Here is an 11,682-nt window from a genome sequence, read left to right on the forward strand (position 1 = left end):
ATTAGAGGCTACAACTAGAACACATAGAGGAGTTGATAAACATCATGAAGAAAGATGGCAGAAAGGACTAACAGAATCACCAAACAATAATTTCAACTACAGATATTTTCTTTGGTGAGTTGAGGCCTTTACTATAGTTATTTTACTACTGTAGCAATGCAGGTTGAAAAATAAAACACCTCCTCCCCTCTTCGAGACAAAAATATAAAAATTCAAGGAGAAAGAAGGAAAGAAAGAAAGAAAATTGAATGTGCTGAACTCTTTAGCTTCCTTTCTGCTAGTGAAAAAAAATAGCACCTCTGAATAGAGCACTTTCAATCAATTTAGAGTTTCTGGAATGGATCTGTAAAGCCATTTTTAATAAAACAGTGAGGTATTAAAATTTGTATTTAAAAAACAAGAGCCTTACTCTGGGTAAATAGTGGATTCACTGCTTTTGTGGGAGGAATACCAAATACTTCCCTACTCACTTCACAATGCACTATAATGCAAAGTAACTAATGTTAGATTATTGGCACTTAGGAAGCATCAGAGACATTATTGTCTTCACTGTTTGCTTGTTTCCTTAGTTTTTTTCTAAAATCCTTTACATTGTGAATGTAACTGTGAAAGAGGCAAAAGTATTTTCATATCTGGTTAGGCAGAAATCAAGTGCTTGTTTAAATCAAGGCATTAAATGCTTATTCTTGCAAAGGTCAGGGAGTACTGGCTTAATGTTAAGTACATAAATAGTTTATGTGTTTAAGTGAATTTCTGGATCAGACCCGGGGTGCTCAGTACCCTGAAGGACTGAACACTCTGAAACAAGGGAAAGAGACACTCTCCATGCAGATGGCTTGTCTCAGTGCTGCAGATGCACTTTACTGAACCTGAATAAGTGAATCAGTTTCTCTGCTGCTCTCTTCCACTTCAGTGGAAAACTGTATATATTAATCCCTCTATATTAGCTAAAGGAGAACCATGTCTCCACAGAGGCTGAAACAGACTGTAGGCAAACATGTTCATCTTAAGACTGCTAAAGAAAATTTCCGAGAGCACCTGTTAAATTTAGGAGCCCATCACTAGATCAGGTATTACCTATCTTTTGTATTCTTAGGTTACACCAACACCTTGATCATAGAATCATAGAAAATGAGGGTTGGAAGAGACCTCAGGAGGTCATTTAGTCTAACCTCCTGCTCAAAGCAGGACCATCCCCAACTAGATCATCCCAGCCAAGGCTTTGTCTATCTGGGTCTTATAAGCCTCCAAGGATGGAGATCCCACAACTTTTCTGGGTAGAGATGATGTCCATTGTTCATTCAAAATCTCAGCAGAATGCTGCAATAATTTTGGTTTGGGTTTTTGATGCCTTTTATTTGAGAGTGAGATTTTATGCTGGGCTTCTTGGAGGTAGAGTATACACTGACAACTGAAGGGAACAGAAAGTGAAGGTGGTCCCAACATTTGAGTTAGTCATAGCTCCTTATAAGCATCTTCTGTAGTGTCTTCACTGAGGGAAATCTTTACTGGCTATACTACAGGACAAAAAGGATCCAGAACTGGGGTAAGCATCTCATGCTGAGTGTGTATACATACTTCACATTTTCCCCATGTTGTGCCTCATAGAGGATGGCACAGGTCTGGGGGATGTGGGGGAAGCAGGAGAAGAGATAGAGGGAGAGAGCCTTCTGCCCTTTAGGGAATTCTGCCCTTTTGGGAGAGAAAATTTAACCACAGATTAAATTACCAGGAAACCTCTTAAACATCAACCAGACAATGGTCTCAACTCAGAAGAAAGTTTCTATTTCCACTATAAACCTGTACTTGGCATTTAGCCATGAGATCTTTCCCATCTCATTAAGTTATTTCCATTTCAAAAGCATTTGTGAGTTGCTTATTAAATGCTGCTCATGGATAATCCAGGAAACAGTAATGTATCTAGGCATGGGTGACTTGGACATCAGCCCCAGATGCCCAGTTAGATGGGGTTCGAGAACAGCAGCCAATGCTGCTAGCCCGACCCTTACTACCTCTGCCATGGAACTGGGTTGTTATGCCTCTGCCAGCAAAGCAGGTGCTGATGCTGCAGCAAACCTTCTTTGCAGGTACAGTTTTAATATAAGAGCTGGCACTGCACATAATCAGTATGGGTGCTGACAGACATGAGGGGAAAAAACCCCACACTCTACCAGAAACAGCGGCGCTTTACTCCAACCCAGCTCCACCATGTCTGTAGAGATTGGGAGTTTCATCAGGGCTTTTTGGCACTGTTATCCAAAGCTGAGTCAATCACCAATTAGATAAAAGTGCCAAAAAAGCCCCACTAAAACACCTGATCTCTACAGACTTTGGGAAAGCTGGATGCAACTAATGCACTGCCTCTTCTGGGAATGTGCTGGGTTTGGCACAGGAGCACACCAAGTTTAATGTAAGGCACTGTTTGTTTGGTTTTTTTCCACATCTGCAAGCAGCCTATAGTATTAGCAGTGTCTCCACAAGGGATTCAGTTGCTTGCCCATCAAGGAAAAGGCATGGCTGGCTAGTTGCTTCTTGGCAAGGAACAGTTTTTAAAAGTGAGTCAAATGACTATGTAAAACTGCAATACAAAGCTTCTATTTACAAATGTCTGTGGAATAGAGTAGGTGGAAAATATTTTGTTTTCTTTCTTAAAGATTTTGATGAAAACAAAGAAAAATGTTGACATAAATGAATGATACAATGCATATTTATTATATATAATATAATGCAGTGGTTTTCAACCTTTTGATGAGTGTACCCCCGGTGGCCAGTCGAGAAGTGTGTGTGGGGGGGTCCCCGATAGCTGGTCGATGAATGGTTGGGAGGGATCGCCCAAGTGGCCAGTTAGTGGGCAGGGGTGAGGGTTCCCCGGTGGCCAGATGGACAGACTTGGACTCAGGGGAGTGATGCATGGCAGCAGTGCAAAGTGCTGGATGACGGCAGTGGCCCCACACCTTGCACCACCGCTTCCCAAGTACCTCCGCATCACCGCCACCAATTTTATCTAATTGGTGATTGATGCGTACCCTTGGTTGACAACCCCTGATATAATATATGTATATTACTATTCATTATTCACTGACAAATACCAAACCTGATTTTTTTTCTGGTTGAAATGAAAAGATTTTGTGTTTTAATTTGCTGAAAGGTGACAAAAACTGTTTGAGGAAAAAAGTTAATGAAAAATTCCATTTACTCCAAGAAAACATTTTGACAGGAACTTTTCAACAAGATCAACTGCTTGAAAACTGATTTAGTTGCAACAAAATGTACAGCAGGAACACTCAGGAATAGAAGCAAAGGGGAAGCTGAAATTTGGGCTGCGTACACATGTACATATGATCTGGGAGACAGACATAAAGAAGTAAGGTTGGAAGGGACCTCAAGGGATCATCTAGGAAAATTCTCCAGGGTTTATTTTTCTGGTAGAAAACTGACCCAGAGATCAGTGCTGAAGCTGTGCGGCCATATGGCCCCCATGCACACATTTCAGCGTGCTCTGCAGACCCCCTCAGACTGCCTGCAGATGGAATGGAAGCACTGTGTTACTCTGAAGTCAAGTAGAAGGCAGGGTAGATTTGCACCTTATAGACTAACTGTAACAGGGGACCTTAGCCCTGTTATTAGAAGGCACATCCGCCCCTTTAAACCCAGAACTTTCTGGGCACGGAGGGCTGGAAAAGAAGAAGTTAAATGCTGAGGCTGGCCAGCTAGTCAGCTGACCGGAAAGGGCAGGAGGAAGCCTCATTTTGGGGACCCACTACAGAGTGGGAACCCTGGTGCCAGCAAGGGCACAGCTTTTTGGCAGCGGGCACAGACCCTGGCACCAGCAAGGGTGCAGCTTTTGGGGGCCACAGACCCCAGCACCTCAAGGTGTGATCTTAAAAAGGCCAGGCACACCTGGGGTGCAATCTCATTATTTTTTGTTTTGGATTGAGAGGGTGCAAGTTCAGGGCCATCCCCTAGTTTTGGGCTTGTGACCCTCCTGGCTATAGGGTTAGCACCCAGACCTCTGGGCCAAGGGGGGCAGCCTCTAGATTGGAGCAGGAAAGGGGGCCAAAAGCCTTGAGACACTGGAAAAGGCTAGAGCTTCAGAATCGAACCCTGTTTGGTAGTTTTAGATGGGGAGGCCTAGGTAGAGAAAAACAGGGGTCAGGCCCACATAGGGGAAAGGCCCCAACATACACAATCAAAATACTTCGTCAGTGAGCTACAGCTCACAAAAGCTTGTGAGATATATATTTAGTTTATAAGGTACAAATATGTCCTGCCTTCTACCTGAGCAGCCTGGGTCAGCCAAACAGGGCTGCTCTGTGCACTGGCAGCTATCTATATCCCCCAGACTGCTGAGGGTCAGCCTGTGTCTCCCTGCAGCACAGTGTTGGATTGTGAAGGGGATGTGTTCTGTTCCCTCCTTGACTGGAGCAGTAGAGTTCATCTTGAGTGACAGGGTGGGCATGTCTACACAAGACACTTTACTGCTCAGTAGGCTAATCTACTGTGCAGTAAAGCATCACTATGTATGAGCTGAGCTACTGTGTAGTAAAGTAGATTAATGCAAAGTAAATCTATTTACAGGTAATAGATTTACTGTGCATAAGCTAATGTGCAGTAGCACACATGTAGATGCTGACCAGGAGCAATTTGCTCCCAGTCAGCCTAGGCAGCAGGGGCCCATCGCTGCCTGGCTAAGCCCTGATGCAGTGGGGAGCTGTGCTGACTGCAGGGGCAGCTGTCTCCCTCCTACATGGAGATTGGGACTGTCCTGATCCCCACATAGCTGGGAGAGCTGTTCCAGCACTTGGGACTGATGCATCCCGGGCAGGTGGGTATCAGATCAGAACCCAATTCCTGTGTGATGGAGCGAGGTGTCTCCACTGGAGGGGAGGCAGCCATGTGGGGATCAGGACCCTCCCCATGTGGCCAGCAGAGGTGTCCCCACCTGGCGAGGATGCTGCTGCTTGGCAACCAGGTGGGGATCAGAAGGGTCATCTGCGCAGAATTACCATATGGCTGCCAGGCAGAGATACCTCTCCCAACTTTTCTGATCCCCATGTGGCTGCCAGAAAATGTCCCCACCAAGCACTCTCACTGAGTAGAGACGCCTCTCCCAGACACATGAGGATTGGGTCCAGTCCCCACGTGGCTGGGACAGCTCTACCCCACCATGTGGGATAGGGACCAACGCTGTGGTCCCTGCCAGCCCCTGGCTGGTACCTGCAGGAGCCTGTAGCTACCCTGGCTGCTGTAGCAGCGCAGAACAGGATGGGGGGCCCTGCTCTCAGCTGCTCCAGTTCGGAACAATTTTGTTCCTAAGGTGACACGCGTTTAGATCCTTTCTGGGGCACAGTTTACTGTGCCTTCTGTTAACAAGCAGTAACCTTACTGCATATTAACAGACACACCCAATGTCTCCCAGGAGGGGCAGAAGGAGCAATGCTGCAGGATTGTGCTCTGTGGCTTCTCTCAGAAGGAAACTTGTGCAAACATTCACTCTCCAAGGAGAAACTCTCCTCAGAATCTTTTAACCCAGGTTGTTCCCAGGTTATTTTTCTACCAGAGTGGCCCTTTTTGGTCTGGGTGAAAAATCCTGAGCATTTGTACACACATAGTTTCTACCAGGAGAGCAGTAACTCTCCCAGTAGAATTAGAATATCTGCACATGGCTTTAGAAAGATGCAGACTGCCCAGCTATGCATTATCATGTGCCTCTCTTTCTGAAAAAGTCCTTGACTATAACAAGGGCACATAACTCTTATATTTGTGAACAGGATTGGGCAACCATAGTTCTTAAGCAACTTTGAATACTTTACACAACATACATATATGGAGTTTAGAAGCTTGTGTGACAAACTGGTTAGAAAAAATTGAGAAATGCATTGTAGAAGAGAAATAGTAAAACAAAGGACTGAATCATTGGATACTAGTATATGGATATTTTAATATATTTTTTTTTATCTGTGTGTCTAACAGCAGAATATAACTTTGAAATTATGTTATTGCAGTAATATGAAAAAGTAAAGAAAACTGTTTCTACTGCATAAACTATTTAAACAGGTGAATCAAAAGACTTCAATATTTCCGAAGTTTTGTGAACTCATAAATGCCCCTTACTATGTTAATAATACAGGACCTAGGGTGAGTGTTGGAGCTACAATAAAATAACTGAGGTAAGGCACTTTCTGCTTTTGCCAGGGAATCTAAAACAATAGTATACTTGGGTAACTGAAATTATTTTATACCTACAATCTGTCAGTGGTAGTAGGCTACCAAATTTCAATTTTCTCAAGTAAAAGAGAGATCTTACTGATGAGAAATGCAGCTGCCGATTTGAAAAACTACATGATCGACTGACTTCACTACGAATCATATAGCTACGAAATGCAGCTATTACACACCAACTGTGGAGGCACACATGCAAAAATGCATACTCACCTCATATACTTCAGATCTCGCATCTGGAAGGGCAAAGGGGCAGAGGATCACCTAATCATGTCAGTCCATGAGCATGGGTATTCCAACTTGTATGCAGGCTTTGAAGGCACAACATAGATGCATGCATTTTTGGGCATATTTGGGCATATTGTTTCTAATCCATGTTCACAGGAAGTGGATTATCAGCATTTACAAAACTATGATGAAAATTTTAGAAGACAAACGCTTTATTAAGGCCATGGTTTTTGAGTGTTGATAGACCTTCCAATCTCAAGTTGCACAGCCAAACCAATTAACATTACTAGTTGCTTTGGAAAAAAATGTCTTTATTTCTTTAGTTTGATATTGATGTGATTTTTTTTCATATATTTTGTTTCACATATTTAGGTATTTTTTTTGAGCAACAAAGTACTGGAGGGTTATAAAATGTACAAAACTAAAAATAGTTTTTTGATTACCTGTAAAAGTTCTTGAGGGCCAGATCTACTTAAGCATTATAATGCCTAATAAATAAACACTTTGCATGAGGAAGACAATCCAAACTAACAGGATTATGTGCCTTGGCTCTCTGTAGTTAGTGTATGTCATATCAACCATAGGCATTTATGGGGCAAAGATGTGGAGCAAAACCCTGACCATAATGAAGTCGATAGGAATTTTGTCATGCTCTTCAATTTGAGTCAGTATTTTGGAATAACGCATCCTTGGAAGACTGGATCTCTCTTCCACAGGGGAAAATCCCAGTACTGACTATCCTTGTTTACATAAATTTTATAAAATTATTTGCCTATAATCCCACATGTGGCTTTGTTTTGTCTGCGTTCTGTTTATAAATCCTAACAGCTTGTTACTGTGCCAGCGCTCATGAGGGCACAGGTATTGTGTAAGATATGTTGTGGAATTCACAGGTCACCTTGAGCTGACAGCTAGTGGACTCCGGTTTGAGACCAGGTCTCAAGTTCAACAAGAAAATGTTGAAGACTCACTCCAAGAGACATGTTTCCCCTGCAGATAATGAGAGAAATGATTGTGCAGGAGGAGACTGGGTTGGGCTGAACTACTGGTACTGACACAAAGCTGACTTCTGAGCAAGGCCGATCTGGAGCAGCGGTGGTACACAGAACTGTCGACACGATGGCAGACCTCTGAACTGTCTACACTCTGGTACTGATGGCAGTGCCAGAGTGGACCTCACAGTACTGGATCATAGTCAAGTGGATCATGTCCAGCAGGTACAAAAGTAGACCGAAGAAGGAGAGCCACCCCCTACATTGACTAAAACTGATTTAAATGGTGAGTAGGATTGTGAATGGGTGTGGGCAGCTTTGTGTCTAGGAGCTCTGAATCTCTACTGTAGTGGAAGCATGGAGTCACCCATACTCTTGATGCATTCAGCTCCCTTGTGGGGTGTGTGTGTATACCCATACATATAGTTCTTTTAGGGGGATGGGGTGGTCTGTTCCAATTTCCTCAAATAATAAATTTTGGTGGCTTCATGCATGGCATTGGGGAAGAAACACAGAAAGACAGCCAGTGACAGAAGTAGTGATCTATTCATAGTTCTGGGTCAGAGCTTGTCTACTGAACTTGTAGGCAAGATCACACCCAGTTGGCCCGTGTTACTGTCACTGGCACTTGGCAAAGGCTTTACACTTACCTTTTCTGAACTGTCTTTGTCAATAGGCTACTAATGCTGCCAGATGTTGTGAAGGGGAAAAGAGCAGTCACTGCTGGGCTGCTCACAGTCTCCTGTACAGGTGGGCAAGGAGTAGGTAGGTAAAGGTGAGGAGTGGGCTCTCTTCCCACAGTGCACCAGTCAGCACAGCTGAGTAAGGTAGTAGAGAAAGGGAAGTAAGCTCTGCCTGTTTAAAAAAAAAGACTACATTTCTGCTCTTGGGCAACATATGCATATATGAAACTCATGGACTGCCAGGCACCAGTCTGGCATATAGTTAAATTCCAAAAATGCTCTTTTGCTTAGCATGATTAGAATAAAATAAATGGCTAAGCCAGCTTGAGTAAGAATCTGAGGGGTCTGGCATCCTGTGATGCCTATCTTTGTTATTCATTTTTGGCTTATTTAACTATGTCATATCTTTTGTTATTCATTATATTATATAATATATATAGTCATTAAACAAACCAAAAATGAATAAAACAGATAGGCATCACGGGATGCCAGACCCCTCAGATTTCTTACTCAAGCTGGCTTAGCCATTTATTTTATTCTAATCATGCTAGGCAAAAGAGCATTTTTGGAATTTAACTATATGTCAGACTGGTGCCTGGCAGTCCATGAGTTTCATATATGCATATGTTGCCCAGAGCAGGAATGTAGTCACTTTATTCAGAATCACTATTCAGTCCCTGCTTCTTATTTCCTCCACGTGGAAAGCAAATTTTCACTTTTTACAGGCACAGCTTACATCCCTTTCTGTACTACCTTACTCAGCTGTGCTGACTGGTGCACTGTGGGAAGAGAGCCCACTCCTCACCTCTACCTACCTTACTCCCTGCCCTCCTGTACAGGAGACTGGAAGCAGCCCAGCAGTGACTGCTCTTTTCCCCTTCATAATATCTGGCAGCATTAGTATCCCATTGACAAAGACAGTTCAGAAACGGTAAGTGTAAAACCTTTGCCAAGTGCTGGTGACAGTAACGTGGGCCAGCTGGGTGTGATCTTGCCTAGGAGTTCAGTAGACAAGCCTTGATAGATACATACATATCTATAACTATAGAGAGAAATAAATAGATTTAAACAATTATCATATATTAGACATTTCTGTAACTCTGGAGTCTAACCAAAGTGACATAACAGGTCTGCATTATTACTTTTCCTTAGTGCACTAAAGAAAATGAGTCCTGCCAGACTTTAAATCACCTCTAGCTCAACAGGGAGAAAACCAGTAGAACTCAGCTACAGCCTGCAAGTGGAGGATTGGATTAGGTGTTTCACATGTTGGATTGGGATTCTCTCTGACTCTATGTGGATATTGTTTCAGCCAAAACTCTTTTTTTTATTTACTTTAGACATGGGACAACCTGTCTTTTTATGTTGACCAATGCAGTGTGAACAGAATATTTGAAATAAACCATGAGAGTAAATGTGGGTAAGTTTTTGGTCTCTTATACAACACGCTGCAAAGGTAGTGGCACCCTAACTTTTTTATTGCTATTTTTTCATGATCAAAGACACTGCATGTGTGAAATAGCCAATGATAATGATGCTCTACAAAGGATTTGCTTTATCAAACAAGAGCTTGTAGTAGGCTACAAGCTTGCTTGGAGGGAGGTGTAACAGGCCACAAGCCTCAGAAGCTGCCACCCCACTGCAAGCAGGCAAGGTGATTGCAAGCCTGTGTAGGAAGACTAGCCAGAAAACGGGTGAGTGGCTGGCAAGAGGAAGTAAAAGACTCCCATGGAAGGAAGGAGAATGGAGGGGAGAGAAGGAGAGAGTGCAGCCAAGAGAGACCGAGAATGCAACTGAGGGCACAATGAGTAAGAGAGCACAAAAGAGTGTGTGAGTGAACAAGTGTGCTACTAAGCTGCAACACTGGGCTAGGGCCTCTCTCCAGGGTCTGGGAAAACACCCTAGCGGGTGAACTAGCCTTTTATGGACTATGTTTATGTTGGCTGATTCCATGACTTGCCTTTTACATGGTTTCCTATGAGGCAAGAGTGAAAATAAAGAACTCACTAAGCTAAACCCTAACCCACACTCCTGTGGTTCATTGTAAAATAATGTATTATAAAAGTAAAGGAAGCTTCATCTTCGATCTACAGGAAACATGGTTAGAAGGAGCTGCAGCTATAATTCTCCTTTGTCCTCTCTAAGGAACCCCTCAGATGTGACTGAGAGTTCTTGTGTGTAGACAAGGTTTAGGTAGTTCTTTGAGGACTGAAGCTGAATTTGTCATGTACCCTCTCAGTGATGTCAGTGGGAGCTCTTCATTCAGAAAGAATTAAAGATTCATTGCTTTTGGATGCTTAAAAGTGATGGAGGACTTCATAATAAATCCAGGTTTCATTTGGTAGGCAAAGCTCATGATCACTGCCTCCATTTGATTAACAGCACTACGAGGTGGTGGTGGCGGGGGTTGTTTGTCCACCCTTCTTCCTATATTTGTGTTTTTTCATAGCACTTCTGGTAGGAATAAATATACTTGTGTGCTGCTCTGCCATTTAGAAACTTGTAAAGATGCAAGATTTATAGCCCTTCATATTGTGTGTGCATGTGTGTTTTTTGTGTGTATAAAACTTTGCTCAAATGTGGTCTCTTATGGTGTAGTAATCACTCAGTGCTAATAAGGATAACTCTCTATCGCCACCTTGTGTTTCACTGAAAATGGCTATAAAACACTGTACTGACTTAAAAAGGGACACTTTCTATTTCCCAGACAAACTTTAGTCCTGGGGTTCTGGGTAGAGCTGGACTGAGAATGGTGTTCCTGTCCTCCACTTTTTTTTGAGGTTTCAATTTTTTCTGGTTGTATCTTGGAATAAATCCACGTCACTTCAGCATTTTTCTGTAGGATGGGATAAGGGGTCGGGGGGAAAGAGGAAAATGGGGAGAGCGACTGGTTAATGATTAGGGTACTCACCAGGCCTATAAGAGGTTCCAGTTCAAATCTGCAGTCTAAAGCAGGAAGATCAGGGACTTGAATATGGTACTTTCATCCCAAGTGTCCTACTCTTCAGCCTATTTGCTGCACTGCACTCTCTCTGTCTCTCTCTCTCTTTCTGTTGTGATTAAAAAAAAAAATCTATCCTGATGATGAAAACTCATGAGGTGTTTCTAACTTTCATATTTCATATTTGAGATGACTAGACTGATCTCAGAACAAAAGGGCCTAACCCCATTTTAAAAATAAGAAACAGGTACATGTAGGTGAAGTGACTTGGCCAAGATAACCCAGCAGGTGAACAGCAGAGCACTGAGCAGCATTCAGGTCCCACAAAACCCAGTCCTCTGCTCTGTCCACTAGGCAGTGCTACCTATTTTATTAACTGAAATCTGTTTAGGGCTAAGTCATGGCTCTTTCACAGACTTGAGTAGATGGCAGTGCTCTGGTATAGTGTTTTCAGGCTGAGTACTAGTGGGGATTAAGCTTCAGTGGTTCCCAGCAGGGGCATAGTTTCTCTGGTTATTCACATATTGTTCTGATCTGACTCTTATTCAGATGTCTGTGTGATCACCTTTAGAGCCTGATAGCTCTGCTGAAAAACTGGAAGGGAATCATAGCCCTG

Source organism: Crocodylus siamensis, chromosome 1 (genome assembly GCF_052110815.1).
Source record: "Crocodylus siamensis isolate JL-2025a chromosome 1, ASM5211081v1, whole genome shotgun sequence".
NCBI classification, from domain to species: domain Eukaryota; kingdom Metazoa; phylum Chordata; order Crocodylia; family Crocodylidae; genus Crocodylus; species Crocodylus siamensis.